This window comes from Pantherophis guttatus, chromosome 4 (genome assembly GCF_059756535.1).
Source record: "Pantherophis guttatus breed Tessera chromosome 4, ASM5975653v1, whole genome shotgun sequence".
NCBI classification, from domain to species: domain Eukaryota; kingdom Metazoa; phylum Chordata; class Lepidosauria; order Squamata; family Colubridae; genus Pantherophis; species Pantherophis guttatus.
In genome coordinates, this window is record NC_142066.1 from 127,153,665 (window position 1) to 127,165,052 (window position 11,388).

The 11,388-nt window shown below is 41.8% G+C and overlaps 1 long non-coding RNA gene across 1 annotated transcript in view; it reads left to right on the forward strand.

Moving 5' to 3' along the window:
- LOC132710151 (uncharacterized) overlaps positions 1-11,076 on the forward strand; it is a 68,549-nt gene extending 57,473 nt beyond the window's left edge. Inside the window, exon 4 of the long non-coding RNA XR_009620898.2 lies at positions 10,832-11,076. This is a non-coding gene — a long non-coding RNA (uncharacterized LOC132710151). The remainder of the gene's footprint in view (positions 1-10,831) is intronic.
- Positions 11,077-11,388: the final 312 nt, after the last annotated feature.

Consider the following 11,388-nt stretch of genomic DNA (forward strand, 5'->3'; position numbering starts at 1 on the left):
AAAAATTGTTTTCCTACTTCAAACTGATAAATATTCCCACTTCTTTCTCCTCCTTTTCCACTGGAAGATTAACATCCATTGGCTCAATATATTATATTTTTCCTATGAAAAATATAGCTCCTGTGGGTGCAGATTTTTCATCAGGACCTAATTCTCCACCAGAATTGATTTAAATCTGACTTTCTATATACCAGAAAGTTACTAAAGGCAGCTATGCACCCAGGGACACCCTACCATTAAAAAATACTAAAAATTAGATGTGATTATAAGAAATAAATTAAAAGGCTAGCTATGTGGCTAAAATCCGATCATAACTGGAACAAACTCAGTTTTTTTCCTAGAATAGTGTATCTGGTTTATTGAAGGGATTTCAATTCAATATCCCTATTCCAGCTTTAATTTGGAAGAATTTTTATGAAAATTTATTTACTAATCCTAACCAGAACCTTCCACAAAAGAAATCATTGATCTCCTACCTTTTCAAAGTCTCCTTCCAACCTCCAGTGACAGTATCGGAAATCAAATCTATTATTATTATTACTATCAATTACTGAAACCTAATAAGACACCTGGAGAAGATTTCTTTACCCTGGAACTCGTCGGGACATCTATTGATGGTGGACACACGTTGTTAGAGGGCTGTTATAAACAACACAGGTTGCCTCTCAGTTGGATGAGAAATCATCACTATAATTCATACACACACACACACACACACACACACACACACACGTGTGTGTGTTGTTGTTTATTGTTGATAGTTGCGAAGTCGTGGCCGACTCTTCGCAACCCCATGGACAATGTTCCTCCAAGGCTTCCTATCCTCTACCATCCCCTGGAGTCCATTTAAGATCACACTGACTGCTTCAGTAACTCCATCCAGCCACCTCATTTTCTGTCATCCCCTTCTTCTTTTGCCCTCAATCTTTCCCAGCATTAGGTTCTTCTCCAGTGAGTCCTTCCTTCTCATTAGGTTGCCAAAGTATTTCAGTTTCATCTTCAGGATCTGGCGTTCTAAAGAGCAGTCAGGGTTGATCTTCTCTAAGACTGACCAGTTTGATCACCTTGCAATCCAAGGGACTCGCAGGAGTCTTCTCCAGCACCATAGTTCAAAGGTCTCAATTCTTTGCCACTCAGCCTTCCTTGTGGTCCAACCATCCTTATTGTCCAATATTGCAACTGGGAAAACCATGGCCTTGACTATATGCACTTTTGTTACATGTGTGTGTGTGTGTGTGGTGTGTTTCTATCGAGGCACCCCAACATGTGGGAGGGAGCATTATGCTTCCCTTTCACCTTTCAGCTCCAATCCAGGAGCCCTCAAGCATTCGCATTCATGACAAACCATTTTTATACCAAATTTATATTTTGCTGATAAAGAAATAAAGGGAGACTAGTATAGATCTATTTCAAACTATTTAGCTCTCATCAGCTAGCCATACCAAGTTCAAATCCAAGTAAGGGCATGGCTAGCTGATGAGAGCTAAATAGCTTGAAATAGATCTATACTAGTCTCCCTTCATTTCTTTATCAGCAAAATATAAATTTGGTGTATGTATGTATGTATGTATGTATGTATGTATGTATGTATGTATATAAGTCTTGGTGTATTCGGGTCTTTTCCCGTGTAAGTTTGAGAGTATCTTGGTGATGTTTCGACGAGGTCCCATTCATCATCTTCAGGCTGGTGTCTTCGGCTTCGTGCATGTGCGAGCAAAGCGTGATCGGAGATGCCATCTCTCTATAAATACTGGTGGGGAGATGTGGAAGCGCTGGCTTTGTTGCTGTAAGCGGGTTGGTTGGCTGTGTTGTTACATCTTGATTAGTTGATGGAGTTGATGTTTGCAGATTAGTCAGCTGTTTCGTAATATCCTGTGTGGGCAGTATTTATAGAGATGGCATCTCCAATCACGCTTTGCTCGCATGTGCACAAAGCCGAAGACACCAGCCTGAAGATGACAAGTGGGACCTCGTAGAAATGTCACCAAGATACTCTCAATCTTACACGGGAAAAGACCCGAATACACCAAGACTTGCATATCTGTACCCATGAAAATCTACGAAAACAAATATATGTATATATATATGTGTGTGTATATATGTGTGTGTGTGTATATATATGTGTGTGTGTGTGTGTGTGTGTTTTCTGAGGTTTTCGTGGGTGTTTGTATGTAGGTCTTTGGTTATTTGGGTTTTCTCCCATGTAAAATTGGAAGTGTCTTGGCGACGTTTCAACGAAGTCTCATTCGTCATCTTCAGGCTGGTGTTTTCGGCTTCATGCTTCTAGGAGCAATGTGTGATCGCAGCTGTTTCTTCCTTTTAACTGCCAGTGGGGGTGTGAACTGATTGGGTGGGAGCTTGGCTGTGTTCTGATTGGCTGGAGGTGTGTTCTGATTGGTTGGGGGTTTGGCTGTGCTCTGATTGGATGGGGGGGTCTGTTTAGGTGGGGGCTTGGTTGTGCTCAGGTTAGTCTGAGTTGCAGGGGGATTTGAGCTGGTGAGCTGCGTTGCTGTTGTTTGGCTTCGCGTTCGTGGTCGTGCCACATCTTCATGGTGGGTGTCAGTTTGCTTCATGTATGGATTGGAGGAGTTTAAAGTGGCTAATGATGCAGCTGTGGTCTGGCTTCTGGTTTGTGGTCGTGCCTCATCAGTGTGGGTTTGCTTTTTGCATGAATGTGTGGTGGTGACATCCTGTGTGGTTTTCGTGAGATTGGGTCTGGTGTCATTCTTTGTGTTAGGGACTTGTTTGTCAATGAGGGCAGGTTTCCAAATGGCTGGTAGGCGGGAGGTATCATCTCGTTTATTCATGCTGTGTGGGCATTTTTCTATCTTAATGGCTTCTCTGATTATTCTGTTGTTAAAGTGTTCAGTTTTGGCAATAGTTCTGGTCTTTTTAAAGTCAATATCATGTCCTGTGGCTTTAAGGTGTTGGACCAGGGAAGAAGTTGGTTCCTCTTTTCTGAGTTCTTGTGTTCTTCAATGTGTGCACTTATTCTTCTGTTGGTTTGTCCGATGTATGTGGTGGGGCAGGCGGTGCATGGGATTTCATATACTCCTTGATTTTCTAACTCAATTTTGTCTTTGGGGTTTCTTAGGATGGTGGATATTTTTTGGTTTGTGCAGAATGCTGTCTTGATGTTGTGTTTGTGAAGGATCTTGCTGATTCTGTCTGTGGTGCCTTTTATGTATGGGAGGAGGGCTTTGCCGTTTTATTGTTCTCTGTCTTGGATTTTAGTGGGGGTTTCTTTTTGGATTAGGTTGCTAATCTTATTTCTTTGGAATCCATTGGATGTTAGTATGTTAGTGAGAGTGTGTAGTTCGGTTTTTAGGTGTTGTTCGTCAGCTAAGCGTTTTGTTCTGGAGATAAGTATCTTGGCTACGGAGTTGATCTGTGCTGGGTGGTGGTGTGAAAGTGCATGCAGATAGCGGTTTGTGTGTGTTTTCTTCTGGTAGATGGTGTGTCCTAGGGAGCCATTGGATTTCTTGTAGACTAAGACATCCAGGAAGGGAAGTTGGTTGTTAGCTTCTGTTTCCATGGTGAACTGTATTTTGGGGTGTAGGCTGTTGAGGTGTGTGAGGAAGTTGTCCAGTTTTTCTTTCCCGTGTGGCCAGATTATGAAGGTGTCATCTACGTATCTGAGCCAGAGTTTGGGTTTGTGATCAGATTTTTCTAGAGCTTGGGTTTCAAAGTGTTCCATGTAGAGGTTTGCAATGACAGGTGAGAGGGGTGATCCCATGGGTGCTCCTTCTATTTGTTTGTATTTTTGTCCATTGTAGATGAAGTATGTGTTGGATAGGCAGTGGTTGGTCAGATCTAGGATGTGCTTGGGCGGGTTATATTTGTTTTGGATAGCTGTCAAGGCTTCTTTGATTGGCACTTGGGTAAAGAGGGATATGACATCGAAGCTCACAAGTAGGTCACTGGGCTGTAAGTTTTGTTTCTTTATGATCTCTATGAACTGGAATGAGTTTTTTACATGTGAGGTGATGGATTCTGCATAGCGCTGTAGTTGTTTGGCGAGAAATTTGGCTAGATTTTGTAGAGGTAAGCCTATGGAGCTGACTATGGGTCTAAGTGGGATTCCTTCTTTGTGTATCTTGGGGAGACCATAAAGTTTAGGGCATCTGGATGATTTCTCTCTGGGAATGATTCTTTGCTGGATCTCTTCGCTGATGGAGGAGGCTTTTATTCTGGATCTAGTGGTTTTTTCCAGGTAGGTGGTGGGATCTGCGTTTAGGGGTTTGTATGTGGAGTCTTGGAGTCGGTTGGTTAATTTGTTTTGGTAGTCAGATGTGTTCATAACCACTGTGGTGTTGCCCTTGTCTGCTGGTAGGATTATTATGCTGATGTCTTCTTTCAGGTTAAGTAGTGCTGTCTTTTCCTTTTTGGGTAAGTTGCTTTTGGGTGGCTTGCTGGTGCAGAGGATGTTGGTGATTTCGAGTCTGATTCTGTTAGCATCGTCGGGGTTGATTTTGGTCAGGCTGGTTTCAACTCCGCATATAATGGTTTCAGTGGGGATGCTTTTGGGAGCGACTGCAAAGTTGAATCCTTTGGAAAGGACATTGGTTTCGGCTTTGGTGAGGATCCTATCTGATATGTTATGCACTGTTTGTTTCATGTGTGGCTGTGAGAGGGGATGGGTTTGTTTCTGGCGTTCTTGTAGCCTTCGGAGTTTGTCAGTGTGTGTGTCTGTTTTGAGGGTGGTCTGTGTTTCGGCTCTCCAGAAGGCGAGTTGTTTGGATTTGTCCCAAAGTGCAGGGTGGATCTTGTTGCTGAGTTTGAGGTGAAGTGTGAGGAGATCTTTGTTGATTAGGTCTAGTGTGAGAAATCATCCAGATGCCCTAAGCTCTATGGTCTCCCCAAGAAGTGAGGAGCCTTGGTAGTACAGTGGTTTAATGCACCCTGTAATTAACACAGCTGCCTGCAATTTCTGCAGGTTCGAATCTTACCAGGCTCAAGGTTGACTCAGCCTTCCATCCTTTCTAAGGTAGGTTAAATGAGGACCCAGTTTGTGGGGGCAATAAGCTGACTTTGTATAAATATACAAAAGTATGAAGGCTATTGCTTAACACATTGTAAGCCGCCCTGAGTCTCCGGAGAAGGGCGGCATATAAATCAAATAAAAAAAAAAGTTCATTTCTGATTAGGGCCAATTCTGTTCTTTTCAGGATGCGTTTGGTGGAGTGGTATTTCAATTGGAAGCATGTGGGGAGTAAATTTTGATCACGGCAGTTGCGTAGGAATGCGAGGTCACATAAAATGGAAGCTCTTTGGACTTCAAGTTTTTCATAGGTCCTGGTCAGATGGTGGATATCCTCCCCGTAGAGGTACGATATTTGTTTTCTGAGGTTTTTGCAGGTGTTTGTATGTAGGTCTTTGGTTACCAAAATATTGGTAAACTTTCTATATTGTAGGCAGAAATTTCAATATGGAATGTAAGGGCCTAAATGTAACTATGTTTACAAAGACTGATATGCAATAAAGAAACAAAGTAGATGAATGAATTTTGCAACCACTTCAACTACAACATAACCATTAAGAAAAGATTTGTGTCCAGACATAAATCTCAAATTCAATCTCCCTTGAAGGAAAGGCATGAAATTTGTCAAGCCTATATTCCTTTCAGAAATATTTATTGTAGTATAGGCCAATGTTTTGTTAATATTCCTATAGTGAGACAACATATTGCTTTAATTAAAATAACTCACATTAATTTAGGAAGCTCTGATGGGGATTTGTCATAGTGATTAAGGTGCTGTAGAAAGATGCAATCATAGTGAACAGGAACACAGCAGTTGTTTCTCGGTAAAGATCTCTTGACCTTACAACTCATTTATTCTTCAGCATGGCCTGCTAATCTTCAGAAGCAAATGATGTAGAACGCAGGAGGACTCAGGTCAGAACCTTGTTAGTATCGGTGCAAGAGACCAAAGATTATCAGGGCACTCTGTAAATTTTGACAGAAAAGATGTCAAGGAAATATTATGCCAGCATGCAAAGGACTTGCTGTAAAGGGAAACTAAGGACGAACTTGTTTTACCTTGTTAAACATTACTAGAAGTGTGAAATCTGAGAATGTGAACTCTGCATGACGTGTCTGATTGCAACAATATCAATTATTTGGGGTACAGAAAGAGATACATATTTCAGGCTGATGGGAATTGCAGTAGGTACATGAAAACATCAGCGATAGTGTCTATGATAGACATAACAATGTCTATGAGAGACACTCCATGATTGTGAGAGACACTCCATGATTGTGAGATACACAAATGTATATAGCACTCATACGGTGGTTGCTTGGATTCTATATGACTAGCCATAATATAAAGAGCTCCACAACAAGCCTATCAGTGCATCTGTCAAACCCTGAAGCCCCAGGGTTTGCCATACCGGGGGAGGGAAGGAGCACTGGTGATGGGGGGTGTAGGAAAGCCAGAGGCTGCAGCAGCGTGCTATGAACACCAAGGACCAGCTGGTCAGCAGAGGGTGAGTTGCGAATCAGCCATGCAGCGGGGAGGCGGGGCAATGCGTGGGAAGTGGCCTGCCGGAATCTGGAGCTCCAGTGACAGACTGACAATCAGCCATTCCAGTCCGACAATCAGCTGTGCCAGGCCACGGAATGGCCAGGCGGCATCCAATCAGGCATTCTGATGCATAGCTGACAATAGGGCGAGGCCAGTGCCGGTGGAAGGACGTGGCTCATCCAGATAAAACAGGCAAATGCTCCCAGTGCTGACTTTACATTTTTGCTGCATTTTGCTGTTAGAACTCATTGTGTGCCAGAGTCCAGCTAAATAAATCCAGTTAATCTCCATGCAAGTAGTGTCTTAATGCTGGTTTGGGTCTGGAGCTCAGTCCTTTGAGAGCATCCTTATTTGTTGGATCTTTAGCCTTATTTTCTACCTGTATTGCATCTGTTAATAGAAAGAAAAAATAACAAAATAAAAGAATAAAGATATGTTTTACCTAGAAAATACTGTTTGCTCAATATATAGTGAAGCTAAAATGAGGATTGACAAGAGCTACAACTTAGAATTAGCCTTGTAGCGATCCAGGTGCATGATCACTCTTCTGAAAATGTTAAAAATTTCTTCCCATGAAACTTGTTTGCTTTTCATTTGTATTCCTCTTTTTTTCTGGTCTGTAGAATTTAATATTTTACAATAGAAGGAGAGGCTGTGCTTCATAGCAGATGCAATATTTCACAGACTTCAGATTGCTCGTTTCAAATCTTGGCATCACTGGTTAAAAAATAAATAGGAGAGAATTATCTGTCTTCAATATCTTGCAAACCATAACCCACCAAAGCTAACAACAGTGAGCTAGGTATACCAGTGACTGGATGTAGTGTAGGGCAATTGCTATTGTTCTTATAATTATACATAGTTTTCCCCCTAAAAGAATTTAAAATAGTTTACAAAAGAGCAATAGTAATTTTCACAAAAAAAAAACAAAAAACAATTGTCAGAGAAGTCACAGTCCTTACAAATAATCAGGAGTTACTTCCAGGCAACACTATAAATGGAAAAAGAAATGACCATTATGTCACAGTTCGATATAAATCTAGGGATAAAAAAGGAACTCTTCTGGGGATCCAAATAATGAATACTGAAAAAAATGTGGCTCAGAAGTTATCCCTTCTCCAATAAAGATATATTTATTATTTATTATTTATTATTCGAATTTCTATACCGCCCTTCTCCTTTCGGACTCAGGGCGGTGAACAGCCAAAATAAAAACATTTATACATAAATACGATTAAAAATAGATTTAAAATAATTAAATTTGGCCCATAGTTTAAAATTTATCAATTTAAAATCCATATCAAAATTTAAAACCAACCATAAAATCATAAAATCAAGAGAGACCGGCTAACTGAAAGAGATGAGTTTTTAGGACCCAACTAAAGGTCCGGAGGTCGGAGATCACTCGTATCTCTGGGGGTAGATTGTTCCAAAGGGTAGGTGCCACCACAGAGAAGGCTCTCCTCCTGGGGGTCGCCAGCCGGCATTGTCTAGCCGACGGCACCCTGAGGAGGCCCTCTCTGTGGGAGCGAACTGGCCGGTGGGAGGCTATTGGTGGCAGAAGGCGGTCCTGTAAGTACCCTGGCCCTAAGCCATGGAGCGCTTTAAAGGTGATCACCAACACCTTGAAGCGCACCCGGAAGTCCACCGGAAGCCAATGCAGCTCGCGCAGGAGAGGAGTCACATGGGAGCGCCCAGTCGCTCCCATAATCCCCTGCGCGGCCGCATTCTGCACCAGTTGGAGCCTCCAGGTGTACCCCAAGGGGACCCCCATGTAGAGAGCGTTACAATAGTCCAGACGAGAAGTGACGAGTGCTTGAGTGACTGTGCGTAGGGAGTCCCGATCCAGAAAGGGGCGCAACTGGTGTATCAGGCGAACCTGATAAAAAGCCCCCCTGGCCACGGCCGTCATATGCCCTTCTAAGGACATCCGTGCATCCAGGAGGATGCCCAAGTTGCGGGCCCTTTCCGTGGGGGCCAATGATTCACCCCCAATAACCAGCGATGGCGTCAGCTGGCTATACCGGGACGCCGGCAGCCACAGCCACTCGGTCTTGGAAGGCTTGAGTCGAAGCCTGTTTCTCCCCATCCAGACCCGCACGGCCTCCAGGCACTGGGACATCACTTCCAAGGCATCATTGGGATGGTCTGGGGTGGAGATGTACAGCTGAGTATCATCAGCGTACTGATGGAACTCCACCCAAAAACCACGGATGATTTCACCCAGCGGCTTCACATAAATGTTGAACAGGAGGGGCGAGAGGACCGACCCTTGTGGCACCCCACAAACAAGGCACCTCGGGGTCGACCGCTGCCCCCCTGTCAACACGGATTGCGACCGGTTGGAGAGATAGGAGGAGAACCACCACAAAACGGTGCTCCCCACTCCCAGTCCCTCCAGCCGGCGCAACATGATACCATGGTCGATGGTATCAAAAGCTGCTGAGAGGTCTAACAGGACCAGGATAGAGGAGTAACCCCTATCCCGAGCCCTCCAGAGATCATCCACCAATGCGACCAATGCCGTTTCCGTGCTGTACCCAGGTCTGAAACCGGACTGGAGCAGATCCAAATAGCCAATATAAATTGGCTATCGCTATCACATTGTCCAAATACAGGACTGCATTATATTCACCCATAATAATCAATCTCAAATGTCCCTAAGATATTGAGTTGTAAATTAATAAACGTCTAACCTAACTTTACTCAACTTCTTGTGTCTTACTTTGATTGCAAGAAAAGTAGCTTTGCTTGAAGAAACCAACAGATGGCAAGCAGAATTGTACTTGCTCATTAGTTTCTAAATGTTTTACTCATCTTTTCTCATGGCTTAGCCTCTTGTCAGCTCTTTGAAACTATCCCTATATGAATAAAGCAAAAGCATTTATCACTTTCTGCATTTAGAAACTTGAAACCCAAGGTGAGATGCAGAGTATTTAACACTTGTGTGTGTGGTTTGTTGTTGTTTTTTTCAATCTTAATCTCTACCAAATTTCACTGAGGAATCACAAATCTTGTCCTGATTGCCTAAGAAATATAGGTAATTCAGAATAGAATGTATCCTGCAATGGAATGAGTTACTTTATTGGCAGAACAACTGGTTCAGATGTCTCAAATCTGATATCATCGAGATATTTTGAGACTACAGTTATTTCATTCCCAGCTGAAGTTTCTGGAAGTGCTGGTTGGAAATATTAAGAACTGTAGGTCCAGTATAGCTGGAAAGGCCAGGCTGGAGTACTAAAATAGCACCACAGTGTTAATAGAATCAGTAAATGGAATTTATGTTACAATGAGTTAATCTCTCATGAGATCTATCAATATCTATTCATATATGGTGATGGCGCTTATGGTTATCCCATCACTTCATCAAACTGGCATTTCGAAAGACTGAGTAAATTTGAACCAAAGCCTTTGTGCCAACTGAAAGGGAATATAATTGAAGTATTATTGTCTTTCAAGAAAATAAAAGATTGGAATATATGACATCATGAGAGGAAAAGAAAAAACAAGGGATGGAAAATGAAAGTTGATGAACAAAGAAACTGAAATATTAAAAAAAGTATCAAATACAGGATCATTTGAAAAATATTGCCTGAAGTACACAGTATGATTCAGTGACTGCAAATATATTTATCTGATTTGATTATTCACTTGTCAGAATTTGAATTACAAACTTCCCCTTTCCACCTCTCAAGAAGTTAAATAAGTTTCCAAAGGGACCATTTAAAAAATAGTCACTATTTTGGCATCACGCATTCCAGAAAATTGAGCTCCCAAATTATGCATCAGATATGAACTTTCATATATAAATCTGAACTACAGAAAGAGAAATTTAGAGAAATTTACTTACGCTGCTCATTTAAGTATATTTTTAAAAATGCACCAAATTGCTTCATTCCATGCAGGGATTCAGTTTCTCACTTTGGTTGTAAATATCAGTGCATTAACTTTCTACTGATTTTGCACCTGTACCCATGAGACCAAATTATATGTCCTAAAATATGCCCTAAGTTTGTGGAAGCTTTCATTTATTTATTTTTCTGCATAACTTGAGCCTAACCCTAGGCTCCAGATGAGATGTACTGAAACACTGGTACATGATAAAAATATCTTTCAAGTACTTTACAAATAATAATTCATATTAAAATAAAGAACAGAAGAACAGATTGCAATTGATTTGACTTGGAGTCATCTTCATCAAACATTTCGTTTCTAAATCATTCTCTGCAACTATTTCTTTCAGTTTTTCACAAGTTTCATCTTTTCAGTTATTCTCTAACCATTTTTCCTTCTTCCCACAGACTTCCTGGATAGCAATTAGCAGATCTTTCCTATTCTATTCAGAGCACATCCAAAACTGCTAAAAAAAACAACAACCAACAACAACAAATACTATCAGTTCAGTTCTGCACTGTGGTTACAAACCAAGAAGTCAAACAATTGACAAGAAGCACAACATTTTCTTTTTTTAACATTGTAGCATTTAGCTTTCTGAATGACAGAAGATATTTTTCTGAGAAATAAAACAAATTAAGAATCAACTTAATCAACAGGATTGTAGAAAAACCATTGCTTATATCACAAATAACCAGTGGTGGGATTCTGCCGGTTCTAGGGGGTTCGGCCGAACCCTTTGTTAAATTGCTGGCTCACCCCGCCCCTTGCCCCGCCCTTCCACACCACTATTTATTGCCAATAAATAGTGGTGGGCGAGGGGCGGGCGAGCCAGCAATTTAACAAAGAGTTTGGTGTTTTTTTGTAATTTTATTGGCCCGCGGAGCTTCAGCATAGGCTAATTAGCCCCTTGATTCTATCGGCCTCCCGACTCTCAGCTGATTCGCTCTCAGCTGTTTTGCTC